Source organism: Perognathus longimembris, chromosome 9, assembly GCF_023159225.1.
Source record: "Perognathus longimembris pacificus isolate PPM17 chromosome 9, ASM2315922v1, whole genome shotgun sequence".
In the NCBI taxonomy this organism is placed as follows: Eukaryota; Metazoa; Chordata; class Mammalia; order Rodentia; family Heteromyidae; genus Perognathus; species Perognathus longimembris.
Genome location: NC_063169.1, coordinates 14,944,028 through 14,958,948, shown reverse-complemented (window position 1 = coordinate 14,958,948; position 14,921 = coordinate 14,944,028).

The following is a 14,921-nucleotide window of genomic DNA, read 5'->3' as shown; positions in this document are numbered from 1 at the left end:
ATATAGTTTTGTAAGTATTGCTGTTGCAATGGTTCACCTTTTACCCTTTGTCTCTCGATTTGATGTTCCCCTTCCCTTTCCTAGAATGAGATGGTTTTAAATTCAGAAATAATATTTTATCTAGAGGCATGGTTCAGTGGTGCTCATTTAGAAAGTGTAAAGTTCTTCAGTTCAAACCATAGTACATCTAAAAAAGAAAGAAGGGGGGAGGAAGAGAGAGTCAGAGACACAAAGAGACAGAGACAGAGAGAAAACAAATAACATTTTCATTAAAATCATTATCTTTAAATCAAATGGAATTTTTATCAAGATATGCAACCATTACCCATTCAAAATACTCAATCATCTATAAAGACCATATAGTAGCTATTAGGTTTTTAAAAAGTATGTGATTGCTCAGCCGCACTGTGAAGGTTTTCTGTCAGAACAATTGTCAGCCACTATGCAGCAAAGTTTCTGATTTTCCATTAAGTCTTTGCAACATGGGAGTAGAAGTAACATGCATATCAGTTTTCATTACTGGGGAAATGCAGTTGCTCCCCAGTATTGAAGACCACAAGAAAACAGAGCTTATACAAATATGAAAGAGCATTCATATGTGAACAATTAAAAGGCATGATCATCCTTTGGGATACGATATATGACAAATATAGTTATCTACTTTATATTCAGAATAATACCATAAAATACCTCAGTATCATTATACTAATAAATAAAGTAGACCACCTCGGAAGAGCTAAAGTACTTTTGAGGTACAGTTTATATCAGAAAATAAATCCATCTACCTGAATTATTTTCCCATTGAGGAGAGCTTTTTAGTTGTACATATTTGGGGAAAAGGCAAAGAGTAGAAACTTTTTTATTTCATAGTTTTAAAAGGATCTCTGTGGATGCAAATATGGAGTTAAGAACTAGAAAGAAACTGAGTTAGACTGAAAGAGATTATTTCTTTCTTTCTGACAATTGAACTTGCTCAGAGTTCCCATAGTCATCTAGGATGATTCTAATTTATAATTAAACAACATGATGCTTTGAGAAGGGGTTGCAAATATAAATCATATGTTGGTTTTATCAACATCATTTAAAATCAAAGAAGCCCACATCAAATTGTTTATGAAGGATATTTGTCAACTATTACATATTTTTTCCACAGAAGAAATTGTTTTCAAGAAGAACAAGAAAGGCTGGGGATATAGCCTAGTGGCAAGAGTGCCTGCCTCGGATACACGAGGCCCTAGGTTCGATTCCCCAGCACCACATATACAGAAAACGGCCAGAAGCGGCGCTGTGGCTCAAGTGGCAGAGTGCTAGCCTTGAGCGGGAAGAAGCCAGGGACAGTGCTCAGCTCAGGCCCTGAGTCCAAGGCCCACGACTGGCCAAAAAAAAAAAAAAAAAAAAAAAAAAAAAAAAAAGAAGAACAAGAAAACAACCCAATATTAAATTGCTTGCTGGTAAAATAGAAAAGAAGGGCTTTGGAAAAATGAAGATGCTCTGCTAGTAGAACAAGTATTGAATATAAGAAATTGGGCTAAGGCAAATGCCAGTGACTCATACCTTTAACCCCAGCTACTCAGGAGGCTAAGATCTGAGAACTGTGGTTCAAAGCCAGCCTGGTCAGGAAAATCCAAGAAACAGTTATCTCCAGTGAACCATTAAAAAAAAAAAAAAAAAAAAAAGCCAGGAATCGAGCTGGGCCTCAAAGGGTAGATCATTGGCCTTGAGCAACAAAAGCTCAGGGACAACACCCAGGCCCTTGAGTTCAAGCCCAAGGACTGGCTTACACACATGCATACATACACATAAACACACACACACACACACACACACACACACACACACACACACAATTAGGCTGAGTCAGCAAAGAAGTCAAACATCCCACATCTCACAGACTGATGGTTCTCTAGGATCATAGACATGATGGTCCTTAACTAAGCAGCCAGGTTGTATAGGGATTGAAGACACATAAAGTAGCCTGTAATAAGTATGTCAATGAGATTTAGTACTAAATACAATTTTGATCTTAACTAGAATGTTTTATACACTTCCTATTTAGGGCAAGATGAAATGTGTTAAGTTTGTTAAAACTTACCAGATAAAGAATACATAACAAGAGAATAAACAATGACTGAACTCTCAGAAGAGAAAATTTTATTTCTTATACAACTACTTCAGGTATACTTAAGAAATAAAATACTTATACACCAACACTCATATGTACATAGATATGTATTCCTCTGACAAAGAAAGATTAAAACAATTACTCGGCATATTTATTATTATATTTGTCTTACTTTTTGTTGCACACTGTTGATCTTTTGGGACACATACAATTTTCTTCCTAGACATTTATAATAAAATTAATATACTGACAGATTCTATCTCTGCGGAACAACCAATGTGATATTTGCTACTGTGTTCTACTGAGGAAAACGTTGTGTCTTAGCACGTACAAGTATAAAAGATTTCAGGGCTAGGATGTTCCTTTAACCTTATTTTTATGATCCTTACTCAGATTTGAAAGGGTTCTCCTAAAAACCCACCTCTCAATACTTCACATATTTCATTTTGGTACTCAAGGTTTCATTTTGTTTTGTTTTGTTTTATACTCCAGGCTACCACTGTACCACCTTAATCACAGCTCCATTTCTGGCTTGTTTTTAGTAGTTAATTAGAGATAAAAGTCTCAGCAACTTTACTTCCTGGGTTGCTTTCAAACTGAAGTCCTCAGATCTCAACTTCCTGAGTAGCTAGGATTACCAATATGAGCCACCAGCACCCACTACAATTGAAAGGTTTAGACTAATCAGAAAACAGCTCTTAATTGTGTCTCATTATGAGTAATGCTTTGAAGTATATTACCTTGTACTTACTGGAAAGGGAGAAGGGGAGAGAATTTGATTTGTATTCAAATATTTTTAAGTTAGTCATTTATATTTCATTACTTCTGTTAAGAGATTTTTATAATGCTGGTTGCCAGTGGCTCAAGTTTGGCATCCTACATATTTGGGTTTATTCAAGAGACTAAAATCTCTAGATCACAGTTCAAAGCCAGTCCAATCAGGAAAGACCATGAGATTCTTTTTTTTTTTGGCCTTGGACTCAGGGCCTGAGCACTGTCCCTGGCTTCTTTTTGCTTAAGGCTAGCACTCTATCACTTGAGCCACAGCGCCACTTCTGGCCGTTTTCTGCGTATGTGGTGCTGGGGAATTGAACCCAGGGCTTCATGTATACAAGGCAAGCACTCTTGCTGCTAGGCCATATCCCCAGCCCCGACCATGAGATTCTTATCTCCAATTAACTACCAAAAAGGCTGAAAGTTGTGCCGGGGGTTTGTAGCCTCCCGTGCTCTCCTGTCTTGCTGGAGAGACAGGAAAGAGTACCCATACGGGCGGGTCCTGGAAGAGAAGGTGGGGGCTGACAGACCACCACCCAGCCCTCTTCTCCACAGAGGACAAACAGGCAGCCTGGAAGCCGGTAGGAGCCAAACTCGTTTAATTCAGGAAAAGATCTGTTACACAGGTTGGGAGGCGGCGGAAGGAGAGGGATATGTGCACCTACATAGGGGCTGGGATTTGATGCCTGAGCTGTCCATCAGGGGTGACATCACGGCACCTCCCTAAGTGGCGGCTCATATCTATGTCAGGGCCCTCAGAGCCGCCTCCTATGCAAGGCGTCTGGGTGGGTGTGCCCCACAAGTTGAACTGTGGCTTCAATGATAGAGTGCTACCCTTGAGCACAAAAGCTCAGGGACAGAGGTCAGGCCCTGAGTCCAAGCCTCAGTACTTGCACACAAAAGAAGTCTTTATAAATTCTGGGTGAAATTTTTCATTGGATATGAAAAATTGCATATATCATAATGAAGAATACTTCTTGATGAAATTCCATGTTCTCTTTCGGTTGGTAATATTCAATCTAACAATTTTGTCTATGATCAAAGTTAAACACTCTCTCCTAAAATACCATTGTTAGAATTTTACTGTGGCACAGTTTGAGTGCAGGATAATTCTTCCCCATGATAATTATCCAGTTCTTACAGCTAATCTTGCTGAAAATATCCATTAAGATTTCCCTTAAATAATTACATAATATGTGTAAAAACAATGGTCACATCTTTTTCACATATGCCTGGTATTTTTATCATCGTATTTTACTTTTCCATTGCAATTTTACTTAGGTCTTCTATTATTTTTAAGGTACTTAAAACACATTCTTTCTTTTAATTTCAAACCACCTAGTCTTACAAGGTGGCATTGTTTGATGCCTACTTCTGATCTTTTGAGATGTATTAAATTCTCATTGACTTCTGCAGACCAGTGTGGAACAATTATACTCCAGTTTCTTTTCCTGCTTGCTTTTTTTAAGCAGAAGAGCTTGGGCACCTGACAGAGGGCTGAACCTCTCCTGCCACCCATAGAGGAGAGATCAGCATGAGCACTTTGTTCTTCACTGGGTTAAGTAACTTCCACAAGACTGGGTAAGAGGTGCTGGAGAGAGGACCTGACTCCTGTAGTAGCAGTGCAGAACACATCACATACAGAAAAGACTGACCTGAAAATTAAATGAGAGTATGTCTCAAAGTACAGACAAAAGTATCCAATAAGAACTGTGGTAAGTTACTTGGACAAATTCAGGAAACAGCTTCAAAAGTAAGAGGAAGAAAAACGAAAAAAAAATCATGCTCAGGTATTCTTTTAAAAATAAAGTGGAAACATACATGAAGAAACACTTGATTTTGCCTGTTGAATGTTTGAAAAGACCTATGGAAAATTGACCTAAGAAAACAAACTAGAATATTCCTTTTTTTCTAAAAGAAAATCAGATATGTCCAGTCAGAATTCCCAAGGTCCCTACAATTGTTTCCTTATACTTCTTCAAAACAAAGAAATCCATCTTGCATCAAACATCAATTGGCAATGTCTGATGCCATAAACCACACGCCTGTGTAGGCAAGAAAACCTTCTGTTCTTAGGTTTCTAATAGCAGAACCTCTAACCTCCCACACTAATTTGTAATCCTGAAAATAACATAAAAAATTACAGTCATAATTTACAGGCATGCCTTTGTTACATATTTTTATATAATGGATGGGAAATAAGAGCTATATTTACCAATCAGTAGTGAAAATCAAATCATTTTTGTTTATTTTCTTTAACAAAAAGAAAGATAATTTTGTTTTATAAAAAGATTACATATTGTCTTTCACTTAAAAAAGAACATAATTCTCTTAAACTCAATTTCTTGTTATTAATTCTTATGGCCCATGTGTCACAATGTATGGATCAATATTGACACATTATAAATAACTGAAGTGGATCCTTAATGTAGATTTTTAAGACCTTACCCCCTGCAAGTTTTCACCTAATGTCCTTTTCTTTTTCCATGAACCCATCCCAAATCTAACATCACATTTGGTCCTCAGGCCACCACTGGTACCCTTTAGTTTGTGATAGTTTCTTAATCTTCCTGTTTGTAAAGGTTTTCACAGTTTTAAGGAACTGTAGTCAGACATCTTGTAATGTATTCTTTAATTGAGCCTTTCTGTTGATATTAAAAAAACAACAACAATCCATGGCCTTACGTATGAAACTGTAACCCCTCTGTACATTACTTTGACAATAATTAAGTTATTATTTAAATTAAAAAACAACAACAGCAACTGGTGTTTGGAGTCTGTAAATGAATACCACAAAGTTAAAGTGACATTCTCACCGCCCTTCATCAGGGTGCATAGCATCACATGTTCCTGTTCATCAGCTGGCAGAGTAGTGTTTATCAAGTATCTCTACTATGAAGTTACCTTTACCTTCTTATGCTTGGGGAAAAAAAGTCATTATAGTGATTGTATTCAATTTCTATGCATCTTCATATAATAAGAATATTGTCTGTCATGGTTGAGGTAAATGGCATTTCAGACCTGGTTGTTTGAACAGACAAGAAGAGAAATAACCCAGTTTAACAAACAGCTACAAACACCAACAGACATAAAAAAATACTTCATAGATGTAGCATAAATGTTTAATAAATTTAAATCTTTTCAGTATCAACACCGAACAGAGGAAAAATTTCCCCTAATATTGGAAAAGCTAAAGACATTTTCCATCTTATACGCTGGCAAGCTTTATTGCCAGGTGCTTTTACAGACACAATTACATGCCAACCTATTTATAGTAGCCTTTTTTTGTTATACTCTGAGCTGCATACAAATCACCACAAATATAGCATCTTTATAACACCAGCTTAGTAGCTCACACGTCCAAAGGTCAGAAGGATAGCATGATATGGCCAGATTCTCTGCTCAGTGTTGAAATCAAGGTTCATTTGGGGTTGCACACCATCCTGGATGTACTGAACAAAACTTAGTTTCCAAATTCAGTCACCTTGTTGAGGAAGAATTAGGTATCTTGAAAATATAAACCTCGGGTCCCTCTCCTTGTTGACTGACCCTGGAACTAACAAGGTTCTAGAGACCACCTGTAGTTGTTGGCACACCTTGGAAGCTGGCAAGAGTACAAAGAATTCTTGAGCTTTGAATCTCTGACTTCAACCTTTTGTTACTAGCCAAAGAAAATGTTCTACTCTCACCAAGGCTCCTGTGATTACAATAGGCTCATCTGAATATTAAGTCTCTGTATCTTATTCAACTCTGCCATTCACATAACAAAATTTTGAGGATGTTATCTTGGTATTTTTCCTTGGCTCCAACGATTAGAACATGGAGATGAATCACCTTTAGATTATTTTAGATCACTGTGATCACCTCTAGAATTCTGCTTGCTAAATGCATTGTGTTTATTAGTGACAAACAGAAAATAAGGAGGTAAATAACAGTGGAATACTTATATAAACCATGATGTATCTATTAGAGAATGAGACAGCTGTCAAAATATTTTTGCAGTAGCATATTTAGCTTGAGATGAAAAACAAATGTGGTCATGAGATTGCCTCATTCAAGGAACTCTGCCTGTCCAGTCATGGTAGGGTGCTTTAGTTCCTAAGGGCAACCTCTAAACCTGACAGGCTGCAGGGAAGAAGAGGCTGCTCAGTCTGAGTGATCCAGGACTCCAGTTCTCGGAGCACACTTTTGCACAGAGCAAATGATATTCCTCTGAGACAATTTACAATTGATTGCATTGAGATGAAAAAATGTACAAGCAAAAAATCTGTGAGTAGGTATTCATTCAATACATGAGAAAGCCACAGCATGGACTTAGTTGCATTGATTTAGCTTATTCAAGATAGACTCTGGGAAAATAGTGGCCTACAAACTGCCCCCCACCCCCCCAAAAAAACCTACATAACCTTAAGTCTTCCTCTAGAAAAGTTTCTATCTTTTGAGAAGCAAATGGTTTTCAGTGATAAGTTTTAGTTAGTTTTTTGGGTTGTTTTTTCTTGCCAGTCCTGGCTCCTGGACTCAGGGCCTGAGCACTGTTCTTGGCTTCCTTTTGCTCAAGGCAACTTAAGCCACTGCACCACTTCCGGCTTTTTCTATATATGTGGTGCTGAGGAATTGAACCCAGGGCTTCAAGTATATGAAGCAAACACTCTACCATTAGGCCATATTCCCAGCCCTTTCAGTGATAATGTTCTATAAATCTAAACTTTAACTCCAATTAAACTATATTGGAAATTCAACATAGTAGATCATCTTTTTCCTTTTTCCCATACCTACACACACACCAACTTAAAAGCACGTTCAGAAAAATGAAAATCGAAGCCTTATTTTATGGCTTTGTTTATCCATACTTTCTATTCAATTCCATTTACATAATACACTAAGTATGTATTATTAAAGGATGTAACTCAGTGGTAGAACACTTGTCTAGCATGTGTAAGCTTATAGGTTTGATCTGCATTAACACAAAAATATAAATCAATAAAGCATGGTGTATTCACCTTAATATCTATGTAAATACTTATAAAATTCTCAGTGATCATCGTACTTTATGGGCAAATTCATGGTTTCTTTGTTCAAGTTGGAAAAGAGTCCAGTGAGATTTCTATTGTAAATGAGCCTTATTTCAGTAAAAAATGCAAAAGCCTATATGAAATTGTTTATTTTTCAAAGAAAATGTCTGATAATCAGCCAGCCACCTATAGTAAGACTAGCTAGATAATTTGCACCAACCTAGCAATGGTAATTTGAAAACTTATAGTTTAACATGCTGAATGAAACTGTTCTCTGTTTCAACTAATGTATTTATAAAGAGGACATGAAGTTTACCTATATTAGGAACATATTTTGAGCAAGAAGTTATTCAAATGTAAGCTGTGAATAAACTTTAACAAGTATGTGAAGAGTATAGTCAAGATCTAATAATCTAGCCAAGATCCAAATAATATAGTCAGAGTTGAGTGATACTTTCACCTAGATGATGAGCAGTACCAGCTCTGAGTTATATTTACCATATTAGGCAGTTTCTTACCAGGCTAGAGAGAAAAGACACATCATTTTAAAGCACTTAACAAGTTCACTGGAAAAACCACTGTAGAAGTCAGAGGTATGGCTCAGTTGATACTACACCAATGAGTGAAAGCATCAGGTAGTGAGTTCAAGTCCTGGTCTCAGCAAAAAAGTAAAAAGAAAAGAAATCAATGTTCAACCACTATGGAAAACAGTGTGGAGATTCCTCAGAAAACTAAATGTATAACTACCCTATGATCCAGTACTTCCACTCCTGAGTACACAGTAGAACACAAACAAGGCTACAGTAACACTATCAGCTCAACCACATTCATTGCAGAACTATTCACCATAGCCAGCATATAGAATTAGCCCAGATGCTCTTCAATTGACAAATGTATTAAGAATATATACATAATGGGATTTTACTAATCCATTATAAAGAATGATATTGTATTGGAAAGACTTGGAAAAATTATATTAAGTGAAGTAAGTCATATCCAGAGAAACAAAAGTTGTATAGTTTCTTTTATTAGTGGTATACAGACTATGCCTATAAATCTACAAATAAATATACTTAGTGATATGCAAAAAAAAAAAAAAAAAGAAATCAATGTGGAATTGACCTGTGCCAGGAAATGGAGGCTAATACCAATAATCTTTTCTCTTCTGACACATGGGATTGTAGAAAAACCTCAGCAGGAAAGTCCATGAGACTCCATCTCTAGTTAACCTGCAAAAACCTAGGGCAGGGGTATGGTTTAAGTGGCAAAGCACTAGCTATGAGGATGCATGTTGAACAAACATGAGATCTTAAATTGAGTATCTAGTACCACCAAAAAAATAAAAATAAAATAGTTTCATCTTTAAAATGATAAGATCATGATTCTCAGACAAGAGTACAAACCTGAATACTCTAAGTAGATGAATGGATCAAGAAAATGTGATACATGTATACAATGAAATTATGCGCCACTATCAGAAAGACTGACATTGCTCTGTTTGTAAGGAAATGTAAGGACTTGGGAAAAATCATATTAAGTGCAGTGAGCCAGACCCAACGAAACACAAACTCTATGGTTTCCTTCATTGTTAATAATTAGAACACATCTAGGATAGTCCTAGCAGAAGATCACAATAGCTCAATAGCTATGTCCATATGAACACATGAGATAATGCTAAGTGAAATGAACTCCAAGTTATGGAAATAAGTGGTTACCATTGTTGTTATTTTCAATGTGCCATGTGAAATTATGCCTTTTTCTTTTGCCTTTCTTCCCCAGGGTTTTACCCCTGATGTCATTGTGACTGATTTTGGTACCATGGGTATCGTATATATATTTTTTGGAAGGAGGGAAGAGAAGGGGAACATCAAAATAGAGAGACAAAGGGTAAAAGGCAAAACAATGCAACAGCAATACTTACAAAACTATATGTGTAAACCAACTGCACAATTCGGGGAGGGGGAGAAAATTGGGGAGGGGGGAAGGTGGGAGAAAAATGAGGGAGGAGGTAACAAGTTTGATAATAAATGAACTCACTGCTATATATATGAAACTGTAACAACCCTGTACATCACTTTGACAATAAATAAATCATTTTTTAAAAACCCTGAATATCCAGTGTAGCTGTACCGCTCAGGAAACTTTGTTTCTTCTTTAAGGAAAAATATGAGGATACAAATTTAGATTCTTTTGCAGTTTATCATATATATCCCCAAAGGATCAATTGACAAATAAAGTCTGTTGTTTGGGGACTTTTTTATGAACTACTTAAGAAGCTGAGCAGAGAGATTATTAATAGATGGAGCTTTACCTTCTGGGGCTAGATAAAGAAAGGGAACCATCTGTTGAAGGAACATTTTACAGCAACTTTCAAGAAGAGAGTTGAAGAAGTCCTTGAATTTAAATGTCTCCAACTTCCGCTCTCACTGAATCTGTCCTCATTTCTACACCTTTCATTACACTACAGTAGTGTTTTACCAGAAAAGATTTGTTCTTGTGAGCAGGTGGTATGGTCAGCCATGGTCACAGAACTCAGTTCGCTACCCTCTGGTTTATCTCACAATCTCATTTCCATGAAAGTGTGACAACAGTTCATTTGGACAGATTTACATGAGGCTACCCATGGCTACATTGGCACGTGGCTTCACAAATAAACATTTTTCTGGGTAGTACTGGGGATTAAACTTAAAGCTTCACACTTGCAAGGTAGGCTGGAATACCACCTGTGCCATGGCCAGAATTCCACATCTTACTTTACTGGTTCTATCTTGGTCAAATCAAGAGCTGTTTTTGGTTGGGGTCCACGTGGATCAAATTATATAGAAATTTTTAAGCACATAGCTTATCAACTTCATTGTAATTTTTTAAAAAATTGAATAAATTTGTGGTTTAGATCCTTGTTAGAAATAAACACGAAGTTCATCATTATGGGAAGAGATGAAATAGTATTATAATTTACAAAATACTATAATTGTCATCTTGAAAAGGAAGTTGATTAGTAAGAGGAAACAATTTAAAGTTGGGCATGTTCCAATTGAGATGATTTCTCAAGCACTGGAAAAAAGTTATTGCATACTATTTGAAGTTAAACGGTGTTATGTGAATCCAACTATATTGTGTGTCTCTCAAGACACAGAAGCTAGTTCTGTTGTATTCCTCCCACTGTAACTCACTGCTCATCATGTTGAAGGTAGATTACTAAATTATTGAATGAATGAATGATATATGCATGCACACCAGAAAGAATTCTACTGTGGATCTGGATAAAACTTTGATGTAAGTCTAATTTACCTGTCACAGTTTTCCTTCTTGCCAAACAAAGTATCTTGAGCCACACAAAGTATCTTATTTTCTTTGAAAAATCCAACTGTTCTGAGGCCTCTAGGAAAAGAAATGGTATTAAATATTGATGCTGTAGTATGAAAGTAAGGAAATATCTCATATTATAGGGTGCCTAACAGATTGTGGGAAGTAAAGGGGTCCTAAGAGAATGACTTACAAGTACAGCAGTCAGAATAGGAAAAGGTTGCATGGCAATTGAGAGTTGCGTGAAGAACCAACAAGATGTGTCATCCTTCTGATTGCTTACTCCCACAGAATGACTCAGGCTGCCACCAAATTAGAAATTAGCCACTTAGTACCAGATGCCTTTTTATTTTATCTATTTCTATTTTGTGGCAACACTGAGGTTTGAAGTCAGCCCTCAGACTTAATAGGCAAGCACTCAGCCACGCCCACAGCCCCTTCTGCTTTTAGTTATCTTTCCAATAGTATCTTGACGTTCTGCCTAGGCTGGCCTAGACCTGAGTCTTCCTTTCTGTGCCTTCCTCAGATCTGGGATTGCAGAGGTAAAGCACCACTCTTAGATTATTTCTTAAGATGAAATATTGCTAGCATTTTTGGCTTGGCTGTTCTCCTAAGGTGATAGCTTTCCCATCGTATGCCTTTAAGGATCAAATCTAAAAATAAAAATGAATAAATGTATTTAAATATAAAAGGTATCTGGAAATGTGATCATGCTGAGCTGCAAGAACTCTTTCATTCTGGACTGGGGATATGGCCTAGTGGCAAAAGTGCTCGCCTCATATACAGGAGGTCCTAGGTTCAATTCCCCAGCACCACATATACAGAAAACGGCCAGAGGTGGCGCTGTGGCTCAAGTGGCAGAGTGCTAGCCTTGAGCAAAAACAAGCCAGGGACAGTGCTCAGGCCCTGAGTCCAAAGCCCAGGACTGGCCAAAAAAAAATAAAAAAAAAAACTCGTTCATTCTGTTCTGTCCTCTAAAATCCACAGACCCGCATAAGGCCAATCCCGTAACCCTCTTCAATTTCAGGGTTAAAAGTCTACCTTTGAGATACATGACACTTTACCTTGAACCCATCAATCCAAAGTTGTCTTTGTTATCATAAAAATAAACTTTACTCTCTAAATCAGCATGATGCTACCGACATGCCTAGAAGTGAAGGTTCCTCCATGGTATGTACCTTCCACCACCAGCAACAGTAACACCCTTGCCTGAGCAGGACCTTCTGGTGGGGTCTTCCCATAACACAAATTGTCATCAGTGGAATGTATTTACATTAACCAGCTAACCTGGAGTTCATTTTGATAAATATTATTTTACATGATCAGATACACATAGGTATTGTACCTTTGTGTTCCTCTCCTAAGAATTTTCTACTTTTGGTCTCACTGTGAATGGCTAGAAAACCTGTGTAATTTATCTTGTGTAGTGTTTTTGTTGGTTTTAGCCATCCAGTGTGTTTACTTATAGATTTTTAGGCACATTCTAGCTATTAAAAATGAGGGAAACCATGCAACCTATGTTTCTCTGGGTCTAGGTTGTGTCATTTCATATAATTTTTCCAAGTTTTTCCATTTCCTTAAAGGATGATCAAATGCATCAGTGGTACTCACTAGACACTATGTTGTAAATGAAGTATGTAATTTATGGATGCAATGGGAGGGAAAAACTGGGAGAGAGGAAAGAAGGAGATGACATTTTCTAAAAAGAAATATATTCTTTATCTGACTTATACAACTGTAACCCCTCTGTGCATCATCTTTATAGTAACAGTAAACATACATGATAGAAAAAGGAAAAAAAAGCTATTTTCACTTAGCATCACCAGAAATGGGCTATTACATTGAGGAAATGAAGTAAAACATAGCTTTGTTTTTAGGATAGGAGAATAGAAGTTAATGATGGGCAATGAGAAATCACTGGAAATTCAGACTCTGTTAATATTGTTTCTTATTTATTTATTTACTTATTTACTTATTTATGGTGCTTCTGGGATTTAGAACTCAGAGCCTCACACTTGCTTGAATGGCTTGCTTTAACTGAATCTTTGGTACTTGGATTATTACAAATGAACTGCTTTTTGTTGGTTATTTTAGGGATAGAATCTGAGGAACTTTTTAAGTTTCCATTATCTGTAACTCAGCTTCCCAAGTAGCTAGGATTACAGGCCTGAGTCATTGGCATCCATCCAAGAATATATACCTTTGCCTAAGATGAAAACTTGATTATGTAATTTAGCAAAATAATACAAGAATTTTTAATGAAGTATATAAACAGTTTATGTAACATTCCAAATACATTTTTTTCTCGGTTGTGGGGATTGAACCCAAGGCCTGTACCAGGACCTTTTTGTGTTTAACACTAGCATTCTACCACTTGAGCCACTTCTGGTTTTTGAGTGGTTAATTGCAGATAAGAGTCTCACGGGAAATTTTGTGCCCAGGCTGGCTTCAAACCATGATCCTCAGATCTCAGCCTCCTGAGTAAGTACGATTACAGGTGTGCCACTGATGCCCAGTTCCAAATATATTGCTTATTTTCTCTGATCTTTAAGTAGTTGGAAAAAGACATTCTTAATCAACAATAGATATAGATTGTTATCGCCCCTTTTAGTATTCTTCCTCATCACTCCCAACCCAAATTCTACTCTCAATTTTCATAGTCTCTTTTGTGATCAGGAATCCAAGTACATTCTTAAAATGCTTTTAAACTCTCATTTCCTTAACAGAGTTGCTCTTTGTCTCTCTCTGTCTCTCTTCCTGTCTCTCTATGCCTGCCTTTTTGTCTCACTGTTTTTCTCCATGTCTTGTCTCTCTCTCTGTCTCTGTCTCTCTGTCTCTGTCTCTCTCTCTCTCTCTCACACACACAGAAACACAAACATACATACACACACACACACACCACAGCAGACATTGGTACAAATTTGTACATTTTAATGAAAATAAATTCAATGACTATTCTAACAAGATAGATTTCAGAACCACATGGAATCCAGACATTATCTAACAGTGGAATTTGGATGGTAATAAATCCGGAACTGATGTCCAGGACATTTATGAAAGGTAAAATTAATCATATTTTTACAGTGTTCATCATTTTGAAAGCTGAAATGAATAAAAGACTCTAAATATTCTCATTTAATTGAATTGAAATACAGTTCATTTTCTATTCACTATTCTTTATAGATTCCTTGCCATCCTTGTATGCTATCAGGTGTTGGGAATGGGTTTTTTTTGCATTAATATTTTATTTACTTATTTATTTATTAAAAAATTTTTGACAAGGTGTTGTGCAAAAGGAGTACAGTTAAATAATAGGGCAGTGTGTACATTCTTGTGATATCTTACACCCTGTTTTTCTTTCCCTTCCCTAGGTCAGGTAGACATATATACAATACCCGGTGTACAAAAACATATACAGTAACCCCGTGGCATACACCAAAGGAAATTCACCTAGGACTTTAAATGTAACGTCAACAATAGAGTTTGCTTATCCTTGTCTTATATGAACATACATACATAGCTTTTAAGCTATTGTGATCCGCTGAGAGGTCTAATTTTGACATTTATATGTTGAGTAGTTGTTTGGTTTTAGTTACATAATGTAGGGTTGCTGACCCAAATCTCTGGGAAATACCATTTGACAAGAAGATTTTGGTTCCACAGACCTGGTCTCTACTGTCTCTCCGTCACCCCGTCTTAACAGTCAT